The sequence below is a fragment of the Schistocerca serialis genome, chromosome 4 (assembly GCF_023864345.2).
Source record: "Schistocerca serialis cubense isolate TAMUIC-IGC-003099 chromosome 4, iqSchSeri2.2, whole genome shotgun sequence".
In the NCBI taxonomy this organism is placed as follows: Eukaryota; Metazoa; Arthropoda; class Insecta; order Orthoptera; family Acrididae; genus Schistocerca; species Schistocerca serialis.
Window position 1 is genome coordinate 68,462,677 of NC_064641.1, and position 17,184 is coordinate 68,479,860.

General features: G+C 42.0%; 1 protein-coding gene across 2 annotated transcripts in view; it reads right to left on the reverse strand.

Moving 5' to 3' along the window:
• Window positions 1–923: 923 nt before the first annotated feature.
• Window positions 924–17,184, reverse strand: part of LOC126474127 (F-box/LRR-repeat protein 4) — a 168,033-nt gene continuing 151,772 nt past the window's right edge. For both annotated transcript variants that reach the window (XM_050101562.1, XM_050101563.1), the window contains exons 13-14: window positions 2,417–2,535; window positions 924–2,310 (exon numbers count right to left, since the gene is read on the reverse strand). The gene's annotated coding sequence lies outside the window, so the exon portion shown is untranslated. The remainder of the gene's footprint in view (window positions 2,311–2,416; window positions 2,536–17,184) is intronic.

The following is a 17,184-nucleotide window of genomic DNA, read 5'->3' on the forward strand; positions in this document are numbered from 1 at the left end:
ACATCACTAAGTTGAAACTGACCATGATTTGATCCTGCGACTTCTTGGTTTCTAGGCACATACTTTACTCCTAGACCACCTGGCCCAACAGTAAGCCAATTACACATACCAATAAATAAGGTCATAGGTACAATATGGAATGCATTTCTCTGCAAAGAAAAGTGAAATAATTGTCACAATTGCCAAATGTGGATATAACTTGTGGAGGGGAAAAACTACAAGTGGTAGAGAACTTCAAGTACCTGGGAAGCATGATTGAAAGTAAGGGGGGAAACGCAATGGAAATTAATGAAAGGTGCAGAAAAGCAGGGCAGTTCTACAAATGCATTAGGGGGCTTATTTGGAGCAAGGAGTTGCCACAGAAATCAAAGGGAATTATATACCGAACCTACTTTGTCCCCATATTGGCATACGGAAGTGAGACATGGGTAATGCACAAAAGCGACAAAAGTAGAATACAGGCTAGTGAAATGAAGTTCCAGAGGAGCAGGTTGAGTGTAACAAGACGAGACAGATTGCGAAATGTGTATGTGAGGGAAAGACTAAAGGAGGAACCAGTACAGGACAGGGTAGAAAAATCAAGACTGCAGTGGTATGGACACATGAAGAGAATGGATGAGGGAAGAATTCCAAAGAGGATGTTTGATCTGCAACTGGAGGGGAAGAGGCCCAGAGGAAGACCAAGAGTTAGATGGGTGAAGGGAGTGAAGGAATGTGTGACGAGAAGAGGAGAGAACTGGACGAAGGTGGAAGAGGGGGAATGGTGGAAAGACAGAACACGATGGAGAGGCTTGTGTTCCCGACAGACCCAGCCAGTGGCTGGAAACTGTCCAAGATGATGATGATGTAATGAGTAGTAGTCAAATAAATACTTCAAAGCACAGCTTTAAAAGCAGAACTGCTTGATTTATACTTCTCTTTGTTAAATTGCATACAGTCTCTACAAAAATATACTCACAGATTTAGATATATATAATACATAAATATCACATTACTTAGACTCTGATAAAATATTTTATCAAAATGTTTTGTTAAAGATGGATGATGTGTAATGCAATTTGTACATTTTCAGAATAACTTTTTAAGTAGTTCCTTGTGGATACACACAAACAGTTGTGTGTCCAATATTAGAAACAGTCCTTTTTTTTAATCATTTACGAGGAATTTACATAGCTGCATTAAATGTTACACAGAACAAAACAGTGACCAAGTAACTCTGAAAATTGTGTGACAATATTATTTGAATGTTTATTTTAACATTAAGAACCTTAAGACAAATCCTTCATGAAAATAACATCAAAATACTCATATGGCACGAATAGGAGAAATCCTGTCTTCAGTAGATTATACAAGAAATAACTGAACCTATTTTATTAAGATAACTTGCTTTAAAAAGGAGATCAATATTAGAGATTTGAAAGACTTATCACAACATACCCTCTATGTTCCAACATCACAATATTTTGTAATTTTTACAGTGGCACTGAATTACTCAGTAATATAGCTTAAGTTCCTATGTAGGCCATCTTGGGCAACATGGCAGAGGCTGTCAATATTCAAATATTTTGCCAATCAGCTGTCAACTACAACAGGCTTCTATGATCCAGAAAGGGAATTATACTAGAACAGAAATGTCTTCTGTACAGAATAACAATGTCACTTTGACAGTAGTTGGCATAACATTATCTGAATGGCTACAGTGCCTTCACTACATAACAAAGCATATTACAAAAGGGCTAATGAAACATATCACAGAACTGTTCAATAAATTAACAATTCATATCTTTCAGATACACATATGTAATTGCAATAATAATTTATGAACAATATTGAAACACTATAAGAATGTCCTACTCATTGATGCCACAAACTGTGGCAAGCTAATAACACAGAACTGGAACGCAATGAATCTTAATATCTATAACCAAAATTAAAATTCCTTGTTCAAACAACAAAGGGATTACAAGTAAAAGAATTACACAAAGGTAATGAAGATAGTAAGAGATTACCAAAGATAAATATGCATACTGGGTAAGCTGTCACAAATTGTTGAAAACAGAAGTGCTCTATACTTCTTGCAACATACATATTAGTCACTGACTGCTGAATGTGTCTGTGTTTTAAATTATTATTACAACTACTGAAAACAAGGGTGGTTTCTTAAAGCTTGCTGACAATATTTATAAGTATCTGCTTAAGTGGTGGTGGATGTGATTCCAGTGAAAGTGACTGTTTCTAATCTTCATAATGTTCTAGCAAGTCTAAAATTTTCTGGAATTCTTAATGGAATCTGGACAGTCCAATCAGAACCTGGAACAAAGAATTCATTACTGCAAGGAAGCCTCATTCAGCATCACAGAATACATATGGATAATAAAGCAAAGAATTAATACTAATCAAGAGCATGACTACATACCAGTCACCTGCACGACTCAGTATTTGGTGTCTTGTTACATTAATATCAGTGTAGATACATTACTTCTTGCACTCGGGAAAGACACAGTGGACCCGCATCATCGAACATTCCTGAATGACCTGGAAAAAGAAATGATTGGAAATTCAAGTCAGGGAACACAGAAACATCACAGAGTCCCAATGTCCAGCCACAGAGGAGCATTCCCCTCGTAACTCAGTACTACCCAGGACTGGAGCAACTGAATTACATTCTCTGCCAGGATTTCGACTACCTCTCGTCGTGCCCTGAAATGAGGAATGTCCTGCCCACTATACTTCCTACCCCTCCCACAGTCCCACCATCTACCAAACCTACACAATATACTCGTCAACCCCTACACAACCTCTCACCCCAACCCCTTACCTCATTCAGGGCACAATTGACAGCCCACGCGTTGTTCGCTAAAACGGCCGATAACTCAGACTGCAAATGCAATCAGGAACATAAACAGTTAAAAAATGGGCATTCCTTCCAGAAATGGTGGACAGTTATAGGTTGGGCACAATGTGCAGAAAGTGGTGGGGGAGCACCACTTAACAAAAGGCGATGGCAAAAATGGTAGTGCCCAATACGCACCCTAGTTAAAATGACCTCCTCGCAGTGGGACGGCTGAGAGGAAGTCATCCAAGCCACTGGGAGAGGCTTAACCCGGAGCTTATTCCCATGAAGGGAGGACCTGTGGCGATGCCAAAGCAACACCGCCTCCTGACAGACGGCATGCAGAGATCATCAGAGGGAATGTAAGAACTAGTGGGCTGAAGTACAAGGACTGCAGCCTTGACAGCAACCTCGTTTCCTGTCAGACCAACACAACTGGGAATCTACATAAACATAACAGTGGCTCCATCAAGAATGAGAAATTGAAAGCTTTCTTGGACCCGTTACACTAAGGGATGGACGGTGTACAGAGCAGAGAGGCTTCGAACGTCGCCGTTCAAAGCCTCTCTGCTCCACAGATGACACAATTGAAAACACTGTGTCACCGTGTGCACTCCACAGCCTCACACGGGGCGAGGAGCTCTGCTGTAAATACTGAGCATTGTGTCGGAAGCCGAGACCGAAAAATGTCGGTGCCAATAAAGAAGGCACACCTGACACCACAGTCAGTCCGAGGGCCATCAGTGTACACAAACATACTATCACAAAGTTCTATGTGAAGATCATGAAACTGAAGTTGATAGAGTGATACTGGTGTAGTGTCCTTAGGAAGCGAATGAAGGCCAAGGTGAACATGGGCTGCCACGAGAAGCCAAGATGGTGAAGGGTTCACAAAAAAATGGTTCAAATGGCTCTGAGCACTATGGGACATAACATCTGTGGTCATCAGTCCCCTAGAACTTAGAACTACTTAAACCTAACTAACCTAATGACATCACACATATCCATGCCCGAGGCAGGATTCGAACCTGCGACCGTAGCAGTCGCGCGGTTCCGGACTGCGCACCTAGAACCGCTAGACCACCGCGGCCGGCAAGGGTTCACACCCACCGGGAAAGTTGCAGGGAGCGTGAAGTTAATCGGCTGTAGCAAGAGCTGAAAGCGAACTGCAGGAGGAAGTAGAGAAGAGGGATGCGCCCCATATTGGCAATCGAAGGAATCATCAAAGGAGGAGGTACAGGGTAGGTGGCCACACATGGCAGACAAACGGCATACATATCTGCTGAGGAGAAAGACAACTCCTGCGTACAGACTCTAAACTGGGCTACTGTAAAAGGCGCCATTGGCCAAACGGGTGCCACGATGGTAGATAGTATTGAGACGGCATAAGAGAGACAGACATGCAGATGCATAAACAAAGCACCCATAGTATAGTTTCAAATGGACAGGCAAGACCAAGAGAGTTTCCCATCGAGCAAGAGCCCGAAGAATTCCGTACTTTCAATGAATGGAAGAGCAAACAAGCCCAAGATGTAAAGTGGTGGGAGAAACCAATTGCGCTGCCAGAAATTCATACAAACGGTTTTGTCAGTGGAAAAACAAAAGCCATTGTCGATGCTCCATGAGTAAAGATGATTGAGACATGGCTGGAGATGCCGCTCAATGAGACAGGTCTGTGAAGAAATGCAATAGATAACAAAATCTTCAACAAAAAGGCAGCCGGAGATGACGGGTGAGAGACAGGCCATTATAGGGTTAATAGTGATAGTAAAGAGGACGACACTCAGGACGGAACCTTGAGGCACAATGTTTTCCTGGATAAAGGTGTCTGACAAGGGAGAAAACCTTGAAAACTCTTTTAAAAATTCCTCTACGAAACGGGGCAGGTGGCCACAAATTCCCATGTGTAGGGAGTATGGAGGATACCAGTCTTCCAGCAAGTGTTGTAGGCTTTCTCCAAAATGAAAAACAAGGCCTGGTCTGGGATTTCCACAGAAAACAATTCATGACATGGGTCAACAAAGTAACAAGGTGGTCAACTGCAGAACGGTGCACTCAAAATCTACACTGTGCAGTGGTCAGTAAATTGCAAGACTCAAGCCACCATACCAACCGGGCTGAACCATATGCTCCTCAATCACAAACACAGCTCGTGAGAGATGGGGTGGTAGCTAGAAGGAAGATGTTTGTCCTCACCAGGCTTAGGTATGTGTATGACAGTAGCTTCACACCAGCATCTGGAAAACATGCCCTCTGCCCAGATGCGGTTAAACGTATGAAGGAGAAACTGCTGGCCCACGAGAGAAAGTTGCTGCAACACCTGAATGTGAACAACATCTGGCTCTGTGGCAGAGGATCAGGATGAAGTGAGAGCATGATCTGGCTCCCTCATAGTGGCAGCATTGTAACACTAACGATTCTGACAAGAGAAAGGTATCACCCGAGCCTCCTCCACTCGTTTTCAGTGGAGGAAGGCAGGTGATAGTGGGAGGAGCTCAAAATTTCTGCAAAATGGTGGCACAAGGTGTTGGAGATAGCAATAGGGTCCACGGTAACATCGTCTGCTACTGTCAGGCCAGAAATTGGGGAATGGATCTTGGTCCCAGAGAGCGTTCAGGCACAGAGGGGATGGAACTGTTAAAAGAACTAGTGAATGAAATCCAGCTAGCTTTTTTGTTATCCTGAAGAATGTGACAACACTATGCATGCATCTATTTATAGTGAATACCATCATAGGATGATGTTTAAAAACCCGGAGAGCACATCTCTGTGAGCGAATTGCGTCGTGGCACGCCTCAGTCCACCAAGGGACCAGGACATGGAGTGGTAAAGAGGAAGTGTGAGGAATGGAACGTTCTGTGATGGTAAGGATAACATTTGTAAGATATTCCACCAGGTCATCGCAACTGGGGGAATCATGTTCATCGAAGGTTGTCAGTGTGCACGGAGGTGGGGTAGGAGTCAGCAAACAGAGAGCTCACGGGAAACGGTCACTCGAGTAGGTGCCAGAAAGAGCAGACCACTCGAGATAATGGGCAAGATGGGCAGTGCAGAAGGATTGGTCCAAATGGGAACAGGTGTGCAAGGAGTCGGAAAGGAAAGTGGGTGCTCCAGTGCTAAGGCAGAAGAGGTTGAGTTGCTTAAGAAGACCAGCCAAGAGGGCACCTCTCAGACAGGTTCTGGTAGAGCGCCAAATGGGATGGTGTGCATTAAAGTCACCGAGCAGCAGGAATGGGTGAGGTAGCTGCCCAATAAGCTGGAGGAAGTTGGCCCTTGTGGCGGAGGGAAGTAACTGGTACAAAGGGAAAAGGTCAAGTGAGGAAGGAAAAGGTGAACGTTCCATTCAAGGAGAGTCAAGATGAGGAAAAAATGAAGGTGTGTCACCTTGGCGGCTGCCGAGTGCCAGCCTGTGAAGACTCGCTGCTACAGGGCACAGAGGCAGGAGGATCCTGCCCCATGAGGTCCACAGAAGCATTGGCCTTCTTCTGTTGTTGGCCTACGGAGTCTAATGCACAAAAAGAGTTGGTGATGTGCACCGGCGACAAGGAGGCCAGCCAGGCAAAGGTATCATATGGCGACACCATTGAAGAGGATATTCAAGTTGGCAAAGGAGAAGACCATTTGCCTTTGTTGGACTTCTTCAAGCCTTTCCAGTTAGCAGAGGAAGACTGAAGTGTTGGTTGGCTGGAGGGATGTCTTCACGGAAGTAGTCCTTTTGTCATTTTGCCCTCCTGGTTCTGTACCTGGTGATATTGCCCATGAGGCGAGAGAGTGATGGCTTGTTGCACAGTTGGAAGAAGGGCCTGCAATGCTACCATGACATTGGGTGACTTCCAGAGCTGAATTTGAGGTCATATGTCTGCATGGCTATGTCCTTCATGGAGTGAGATGTAGCAAGAACAGTATTGTAAGTGCCAGACGGAAGAAAAGAGGGTTTGTGACTAGCCAGTAACTTGTGAGTGACCAGGTAAGGAACTTTTTCCTTTACCAGGATCTCCTGGGCGTCTGCTCATCAAGATACATGGGAAAATCTCGAGAGGTGGCGGCTTAGTGACCACTGCAGTTGATACAGCAGGGAGGAGGAGGCGAACAATTTCCCTCATGCGCATCCCAATCACAGGTTACACATTTGGCCGGGTGTTGACAAGGCATTCGGGTGTGGTTGAAATGATGACAATGGTAGCAGCGTATTGGGTTTGGAATGTATGGCAGGACTGTGAGAACCTCACAGCCTGCTTTGATTTTGGATGAAAGCACCACACTAGCAAAGGTGAGAAAAAGAGTGCGTGTGGGCACTAAGGAGGCGTCTCCTTTTTCGTCACCCAATGGATGGCAATGACACCCTGATCAGAGAGGTGTGTTTGGATTTCAGTCTCGGTCATACTGTTGAGCAGCCTAGTGTAAACAACACCACAGAGAGTTCTATGGGCCTTGACACGAACAGGATAGCCGTGGAGAAGCAAAGTGGCAAGCAGTTGTTGTACTTGGGAATCAGAAGTAGTCCCCAAAAGCAAAGTGCCACTCTGTAAAGGAGAGCAGGATTTCACAGGGCTGGCAATTGTATCAAGACCTTTCTGAATAATAAACGGATTTACCGTTGCAAAGGACTGACCATCTTCAGTACGTGAAACCGTGAGGAACTGTGGTGCAGCTGGTAGGGTCTTTGAATCGTTAGGCTCATTCCATATACGTTTTGTAGACGTTAATTGTGAAGATGATTGGCTCATTACAAGAAAACCAACCCCAAGCGCCTCCGATGTGATTGTTCACACCTCTGACACTTGACAGAGGGACCAATCGGCAATCTGGGAACGTAGCAGCTCAGGCAATCACCCCTCCCCGGGCCTGGCCTGTACCAAGGGGTACATGCAAACCCTACCTGTAGATCCGAGGCTGGGAATTATGCATTACCCAGTCACCTGTTATGCGTCAGAAGCATGGGCCGGCCTTCAGGAGCACACAAGGAGGAAGAAGAAAAAAGAGGAGCCTCAAATGCTGAAATGGAGGACAGGAGAAGGTGAGTGAAGAAAGAAAAAAGGAATGAAAAACAGTGGTGGGATTGTTCTTATGTAAGTTACGGGTAGTGTGGAACTTTCCCAAAAACATCTCAGACATGTTCCCCAAGGGAGGAGAGAAAGGATAGCAACAGGATAGACATGCAACACAGAAGGGAAAAGATGCTGAAAAGGCTGAAGCCCATGGTAGATTTCTCCCTCATGTGAGCAAAAATCTTAAATACTAACATAAACATCTTTTGTAATGAACTGTTTTCAGATGGAGAAAACAAGGCAAATGGTATATGTGTTTCATTAAGATCACTGTTGTTATTTTACTTCAATAAAACAAAACACATTTGTGACAGAAAGTGCCAAAAATATGCATTTCCTTGGAGTCACAAGACAAATTTAAAATACCTTCACTGAGTTGAGAAATAACCTCAGAAAAAAAGTAGGCCTCTTGAACGAAGTGTATAAGGCAGGGAAGAGTTGTGTAAACCAACACTACAGGTGACCACCAATAAAATGTTGGCACTACTATGTTCTTATTGTCAGTTATTAGTCACTGTGTTATAGCTATTATTTTACAGGTATTTAGTGATTTTTCTCTCGAGAAATATATGAGTACATAGCGTACAAGCTGCCAGTGACTGCCGTAACTTTCTTCTTCTTATCGTCCATACTTTCTAATATATAAATTATTTTCTAAGTGCCAAAGTGTACTAGAATAAATAAAATATCTATAAAATGATAGAATAAATAAAATATCTATAAAACGAACCACTTGCATGTACTAGCGTTGAGACAGTCGCAATTCCTGAAATCCATTATCCATGACCTCTTGCCTGCCAAGGAACACTGCAGTCCTGGGTCCTTGGATAAACCATGAAAATCCGCCACCTTATGCCACACACAAACAGACCCGGACTGCAGGCAGATTGGTGAGACTACATCCGATGGTCAGGGCTTGCACATTAGTGGGAAACGACGGGCTTCAGATCAGCAGGCCCTATCCATTACAGGTACCCATAGATATGGCAAGCGGTTTAGGCCTGTCATGGAAGTTCACCATTGTGGCCTGCTATTTATGTGTCACAACACCATGTTGATGTAATGGGATCACATTGATCAAATCACACAATGATAACTTGCGCAAATACTCTGAGAATCAATACCAATGAAAATAGGAAGCAACTCACTGTAAAGTTGATTGCTGACTTGCAAAGAGGCACACAGAAAAGACAATCACACTCTCATAACTAAATTTTCTGCCATAACCTTTGTCAGAAGACAAGAGCATACACACATTCACACAGTCCCTCAGACACAACTCATGCCTGCATGACCACCATCTCTGGCTGCTGTGTCAACAAACTCTGACAATCAGATCCAAACAAACCACTTTTCCAGGGTGTATACGCGGACAAGGAAAAGAAATTCCCAGACTTCCTGGTTAATACACTTACTCCCGGGTGAAAACACACGTTTTCCATGTTAAGTGACAGTATATTTTCCCTATCAATCCTTTGAATGGTTATGGTTTTATACACGGGCGCAGAATTTCCCAGCACTTTAGAAAACGAAACTCAGGGAAAAAGACATGTTTTGGTAATATCTCTGATGTGCAGCAACTTGTACGCTGCATATTTTCATATTACGAAAGTATACATTGGAATTGCACCAAACATTGCCTGTTACTTTTCTAATCATTGAAATCGAGATTGCGATGCACGTTTGTAAGCCAGTCATAGGTCATGTCACGTGATCTCGCCAGCCGATGGCAGCGGATATTGAGAGCATAGGACATGTGATGTAGTCAACCAACAGCAACATCACTGTTGAGTAGTACGAACACACAAACAGGGAAAGTTAATAGTTTAATATACATAGAGTTGCTACAATGAAAGCAAAGCTTTCACATATAATATTGGTCTCTAAGGTTAATAAGCTGCAAGAGAAGCTACGCTTTCGCATATAATGTTGATCTTTTTTGCGCGTTACACTTAAGATATATCACACAAATGTGCCAGTAAAATTTTTAATAATGACATAAATGTCTATTCTTCAGGGTTCGAAATTCTTCTAAATGGCTCGTCATCACAGAGCTGATTTTTAAATGAGAGTCAAACGCTCTGTGATTTAATAAATTCATGGTACATTCTGGCACATAGTTCAACTAAAGTAAAATGATATTTACTTTGTAACTGACGCTTTTCAAACAACCATTCGCAATATTTTCCTGCGACCTGTTAGAAATAGGTTCGTTTCAGCAGTTGCCAGAGAGCGCACATAACAGGCAACACCGCACTTACACAGCTATCATGATGTAGGAAGCCAGTATGTACGTACGTGTAAAATATTAAAAGATCATACATTATGTCATAAAAGAAACAAGACATCAGAGGATACTCCAAGAGCATCAGAATTTCGTGAACCATACTAAAATGTGCACATTTAAAGTGCATACTCAAAATGCACATTTGTATGTCCAGATTCCCAATGAAGTAGACCTCGACTTGAGATTAAGCTTTTCAGTGTGGTTTTTGGGATGTAAATTTTCTTGGAGCACCAGTACTGTATTATATCATGTTTGGTTCTTTATTACGGCAAAATGCCATATGTGCTAGAAGATGAAAACATGCATTTGAAATGCGGCGAATAGTTGAAACTAGCCAGTACTGTGGAATTAAACATTTCGTTTAAAATACATTGACTGCCTCAGAAGAAAAAGTTCATAAAAGTCAAATTTCTTTAGCAAACAGACAAAAATAACTTCATTGTTCCGCAAGGCGATTAATGCTTGACTGTCAGAAAAGAGGAAATAAAATAGAATCTCAAACTAATGACATATTTTCGCCTTCCGTAATTATGTGAATACATTTTAATTCACTTGATAGCTGCCAGCCACAGACATCCATTTTGTTTCCATTTGACGTGAGAGTAAATGAGGGGGAAACAGCAAAATCACTAAATGTAAACACGGGTCACGTGGAGACTACCCACTGTAACTCAGACTGCTCTGCGCATCAGCCCCAGATCTACGACATTTGCAAACCAGGTCAATACTAAAAAAATCGAATTTTCAAAAATATGTTAATCTTGTAGTGCATATCTTTCTGAAAAGTCAAACATATAGAAACACGTGTTTGAGGAAATGTTAAGACATATTATTTGGTCTTAAGTGTGCCAAAGTGCAGTGCCACGTCTCTTCATAAAGCATTCTTCTACCGCACGTCACTGTATTTCAATGTGTGTAATTGAAACGTGGATATTTGGTAATGGATGCCATCAAAATATATTCAGGACAGTTGAAATTGAAATGTCCTGTGGTGCCTTTCCTGCTCCCAGTCGGCCGGTTTGACAGCCTGCCCCTCTTTAAAAAAATCTCGCAATTAATAGCGGATGGGATTATTTGTAATCGGGAGAACAAGAACTCTTCAGAAAATTTGCACTCTTTATTGCCTATTAGCTGTTTTGTGTGATATAAAATTAAATATAGGATACATAAAAACCAATAAAGACAAGAGATAAACAAGAAATTACACATTTCTTCAATCCTTAGCTCCTAGTATTTCTTTTTTCTCTCTAATCTTGCTACAGCTTTACATGGCATGCTTTCCTTTCTGTGAAACAACCTATTACCTCATCAAAGTTCCTCAAACGTTTTGCTACATGAAAAATGGAAATGTTGTTATCTAATACTGAAAAAGCTGTTAATACAAATAATACCCAAGACTGGTGTGGTTTCTCGATCTGATTAGGTCTATTTTGTCACTGTCTGCTAGATAAAACAAAATAGGCCTTTCTAATATTGCAGCAATTTTGTAACACACACCAAATAAACAAGACTGTTTTGGCACAAATGTCCATTTTTATAACAACACAGAATATAATTCACTAAGTACCAAATCAAATGCCTATTAGGCCCACTACAAGCAAAAAGCTTTATGTTACAAAATAGTTTCACATTTCATTCATACACATGAGTTTCTCAAGCATGAAATCGAAAAGTAATATTACGAAACTTTTATATAAATTTGGAATCGTTTTATTCTTCCATAATTTATGTGATGTCCCCTTGTCTTCTCCTTCCTTGTTCTAACAAACAATCTTGTCATCACCAATTCTGTAGCTATTCCTGCCATTGTCAAAATTTGTTCACCGATTAACTTCACTAACACTGCCAGAATCACAGGTTTTGTTATCCCGCGATTATTTTCCAGTTAGGTGCTATTAAATGTTCATACAACACGTTTTCCGTGTTACTTCCAAAATAGAACTGAAGCGGCTGCTAGTCAGGGACTGTACAACTGGTCATTACTAGTATAGCGATCTGACCAAAAATTTTCTGTCAAAATTTCATTTTCTTGGATACACCGAGAAGATAATACGTAATCTTCCTCGCCTGTTATGCCTGTCAGTCGTTTATTTCCATTCTGGTAGTCTGAATCTATAGAGTTTGCTAGTAATTATAATAACGCTGATCATTCGCAAACCCAATTAACCATATAATCAGACAGCGATTGGCATTCATCCGTTCAGCTTTATTCCGCTCGGCTCGTATAGCCCCGTCCCCTTTTGTCTGCGGAAAGTTTATTTCTAGATGCGATGAGGATTCTCTGACAGACTTCACGAATTCAAGAATCAACTTATAATTCATTCAGAAATCAACTTAAAAGTGTGTTCAAAAACCAACAGGGAAGCGTTTCAAAACCATATGAATAATCGATAGACAAAGGTGTGCTGGATGCTAGGCGCTTTGTGAAACAAGTTTTTTTTTCCTCAAGAATATGAATCTGGTGCCCCCGTTTCCTGCAGCATCTAGCTGCTTGCTGCGACTGCTTGCACAGCCAACAGCCACATTCCTGTAGCCAGAAGCGGGAGAATCTACAGCTCAAACACGACTCAACTGGGCATGCGCACGAGCCCGCTCGTGACTCTAAAACGAATCTAGTGTAAACAGTTGTGACTTCACGCTCATTGGAGGCAATTTGTTGTTATGAAGCATTGCATAGTCTTCCTAAAGCCTTTGACTCATTTTGCTGTTGGCAGACACTTGCATGAGCACTGTGTGTCGTTGTCGTCGTATATGGCACATTTCCTTTTCAATTTAAGTTGTTTTCGTTTTTTTCTCTTGTTTATGTTTTATTGTTGAAGTATTATTCTGCAGTAGCGGGATACAGTAATATCCTTTGTTAGAGTATCGGTTCTTACCTGTCAAAATTACAAAAATTTAACTGAAACTAAAACAATGAAAAATTCCCGGAATTCTAAAAAATTCCCAGGTTTTTCCCGGTTTTCTCCCGGATGAAAAAATTCCCGGGTTTTTCCCAGATCTCCCGGGGCGTATACAACCTGTTTTCCCGTCTCCCTGCATCTCATCGGCAGCTGCTAGGCTAGTGGCGAGAAATGGTGGCAGCACTGACTGCAGCTGAGGAGAGTCGTAGGAAGGGGAGAAGCAGTAAGAATGAGGGAGTAGGGAAGTGGCACACATACTCAGCTGCACCCAGCCAGTGACAACGCATGACATCTCAGTACACAAACCATTTCATCTACTGAGATGAAACGAGATTTTTTCAGATATTTCCTTGACATGTTTGAAATTCCCTGGTTTCCAGAACTTGTGGCAACCCTGTCATGGCTCATACCTCGGAATAGACCTGGATGTAAGACCTGTCCCATACATCCTCCCACCACCACTTACTCCAATCTGGTCAGACACATCACCTATCCCATCAAAGGCAGGGCTGCCTGCGAAACCAGTAATGTGATCCACAAACTAAGCTGCAATCACTTTGCTGCATTCTATGTGGGCATGACAACAACAAGCTGTCTGCATCAATGGTCACCAACAAACTGTGGCCAAGAAACAAGTGGACTACCCTGTTGCTGAGCACACTGCCAAAAATGACATCCTTCATTTCAATGACTGCTTCACAGCCTGTGCCATATGGATCCTTCCCCACATCAGCTTTTCTGAAATGTGGAGATGGGAACTTTCCCTGCAATATGCCCCATGTTTCAGTAACCCTCCTAGCCTCGACCTTCATTAGTCATTGTCCTCTCCATTGAGTCCCTTCTCTGTTCCCATTCCAGCACTCCACAACAGCCCTCATTCCTCCACCACACCCAGTCTTTTTACTTCTCTCCTTTTCCTCTAACTCCCCGCCCCCCCCCCCCCCCCCGGATCCCTGTCTAACTTCCCCACTCCCCACTGCACATAGCTGCCGCACCCTCTTTCTACTTCATCCGTGTGTGCTCCCCAGCAGCATGTCACTGTCCGCCCCTCTACCCTAATATCCCTCCCTCTCCCCGCCCCAGGCTCCTCCTTACCCCCACCAGTCACCACTCCCATCAGGCACTGGTGCTGTTGTTCACAGTGTGGACACAGTTGCCCGAGACTGCCGTCATGTGTGTGTGAGTTGCATTTGCATGGGTGTCTGTGTATGTTTGTCGTCTAATTTTCAGGAAGGCCTTACTGGCCGAAAGCTATTTTTGTGACAGTCTTTCTGTTATGCCTATCTGCAACTCAGCATCTCTGCCATATGGTGAGTAGCTACTTTCCTTTTCACAATATTGATACATTACATCCCGGATTTTCCACTGTTTGATTCAAATTTAAAATCATTTATGTATGCTAAGGTATCAGTACTGGCACACATGTCTACGAAGGGTATTTACAAAGTTTCAATTATCATTCTAGAAACATCCCCCACGCTGTGGCTAAGCCATGTCTCCACAATATCCTTTCTTGCAGGAGTACTAGTCCTGCTAAGTTCACAGGAGAGCTTCTGCGAAGTTTGGAAGGTAGGAGGCAAGGTAGTGGAGGAATTAAAGCTGTGAGGACGGGGCGTGAGTCTTGCTTCGGTAGCTCAGTTGGTAGAGCACTTACCCGCGAAAGGCAAAAGTCCCGAGTTCGAGTCTCGCTCCGGCATACAGTTTTAATCTGCCAGGAAGATTCAATTACCATGCTAAAAAAATAAAACTGTATAATATCAATTCAGGCAGGACAGGAAAACATCTTACCATCATAGTCTCAGATGTTATTGAATTTAGCATATGTTAAAATGAAGGACTAAGTAAGGAACTCATATTTTTTTGTTATTCTCGAAAAAAAAATTCTGCTCCGAGATACAGCCCTCCAAAGATGACCCTGCGCATACCATTTCGAAGACCCGAATTTTGGAAAAAATTTTAAAATGCTGTATATCTGTAACCGTTCTAGATCTTTGTTATTTTTTTTTTATTATGATTACAAAGAAATCCCCCATCTGGACTTATCAGTCAATGTTCTTTTACTATAGCATTCTAAACTTTTTTTATAATTTATGGAAAAAAAAAATTTTTCCTCCCAAAAATGCCAATCCACAAAATTTTAATTTTTTTCTGTTGATTAGTACCAAATAGTTCTACATTCCCTGAAAAGGAGAGCTTCCACATTTATGTTGAACAGGTTTTATAAACAACTGAAATTTTTGCCATACATAAAACCCATTTTATGTATCACATAACAGGCTCGTAAAAAACAGAACCTAGCCTTACTTAACATAATTTTAGTTTTAAAAGATGAGTAAGAAACTCATTTTTCAAGCATTTTAAATGGTCCCAAAATGTATGTGAAAGGTCCAAAGCCTTAAAGGTTTCAATTTATACAACTTCTGTGCACTCTGTTTTGTACTGAAATTAGCCATTCAATGAACTGAAAATGTGTTCCACTACTTCAGTATCTTCCTTTGATACAGAGTGACTCCTTTCTGTTGAACCAATAGGAGCCGGAGCACTTACAATCTTCAAAACATTGTGAACAGGAAGTGAGTACTGATGGCGTTGTTGCTGTCTTTCAGCTGGAAAACTATATACAGCAGCTGGTCCATGTAGTAGCATAAAGTTCACTAAAATTTCATTTAACTCATAACTGGCGTCTATAATCTCTGCTATCCACCAGTCACAGTCATACACAGACACCACAAACATCCCCCTTCTCAAGTTGTAAATATGAATGTTATCCTGCTGCTTCTGAGGTGTTGGCCGAACAAACAAAATTTCTTTTTTCTTGTTCTTTAAAGTGCGTGCAATATGAGTTCGCTCTTCACTTTGAATCCAAAAATGTGTCTTCTGAATTCCATTCACAGGGGTAGTTTGCACGGACCATTCTTTTTTCTGCACATGAAATACTTCGATTTCCTCTTTGGGCAAAAGAATGAGGGCTGCGGATCTGTAAGATTTAACAACTCTTGTAAAATCCTCAGCATTCTGAATCGTAGCTGTATTTGGTCTGGAATGATTATGCTTTGTAGGATGGTGCTTCAGCAGGTCTCCTACACCATCACATGGCCCATTCCCGTGACCAACAGCACTGTATACCCAGTCAGTTGGCACAAGCGACTTACTCAATTCAAACAGCTGGTCACAATTTTTAAAATGAGTGGGAGCACCATCAGAAATAATGATGATCTTCTTTGCCTATGTTTGCAGTTGAAGAATTTTGTGCATTGCTAGCAAAGCATGTGCTGAGTCATGTCCTCTGTCATCACGTATAACTTTAACACTTGTGGTCTTGTTTTGAAAATATGTCACTCCTATAAAAATTGAAACCTGGTCATTACTCTAATGATACCCTTGTACTTATTGTGGGAAAATTACAGACCAGTTCTCAGCAAAATCACAGTGAAGCACTAAACATAGTTCTTCAGCCTGTACACACTCTTTCACTTATGCAATGTGTTGTTGCAATTTCTTCAGATGCTGGTGTGTTACTGCTTTCACTGACCATTTACCAAGTTCACCAATGAAAATGTCAATGGCAATAGTTTTCTTAATTAGTTTATTTTCCTCCCAGGCACATATGTAATTTCTGCAGAGTTATCTGATACGTCTTCCAGGCCAAGTGTCGGTAAAGGCACTCCTCCCTTTCCCAGGCAATCACCACATTCTTGAAACAAACAAGTCTCTCACTTTACGTCACAGACTAATGACTTCACACACCCAACCAAAGTGTCATATGTCATATACTCCAGTAAGTTCTTCAAAGTTACCACATAAAGCTCAAAATTCGCGCAATACACACATAAACATCTCTAGGTGGGTGTGGCGCTACCCACCTAGGTCGTACAGCATAGAATTTTGATCTTCCAATGTGTGAAGTTGTATAGGTGCTCTTATAAATTGCAAAAGCTTCTTTAATACTGCGAGTCATGTACCTCTTCACTTTCACAATTTTTTGACCTTCAACTGTTACAGTTAAAGTGTCTTTTTTGTTGGCACCCTGGTGAGAACAGTCCCATTTATCTTCCAGATGAAATGGCTGCACTATTTGAACTTGAGCTGCTACTACAGGATGACAATAATAGGGAT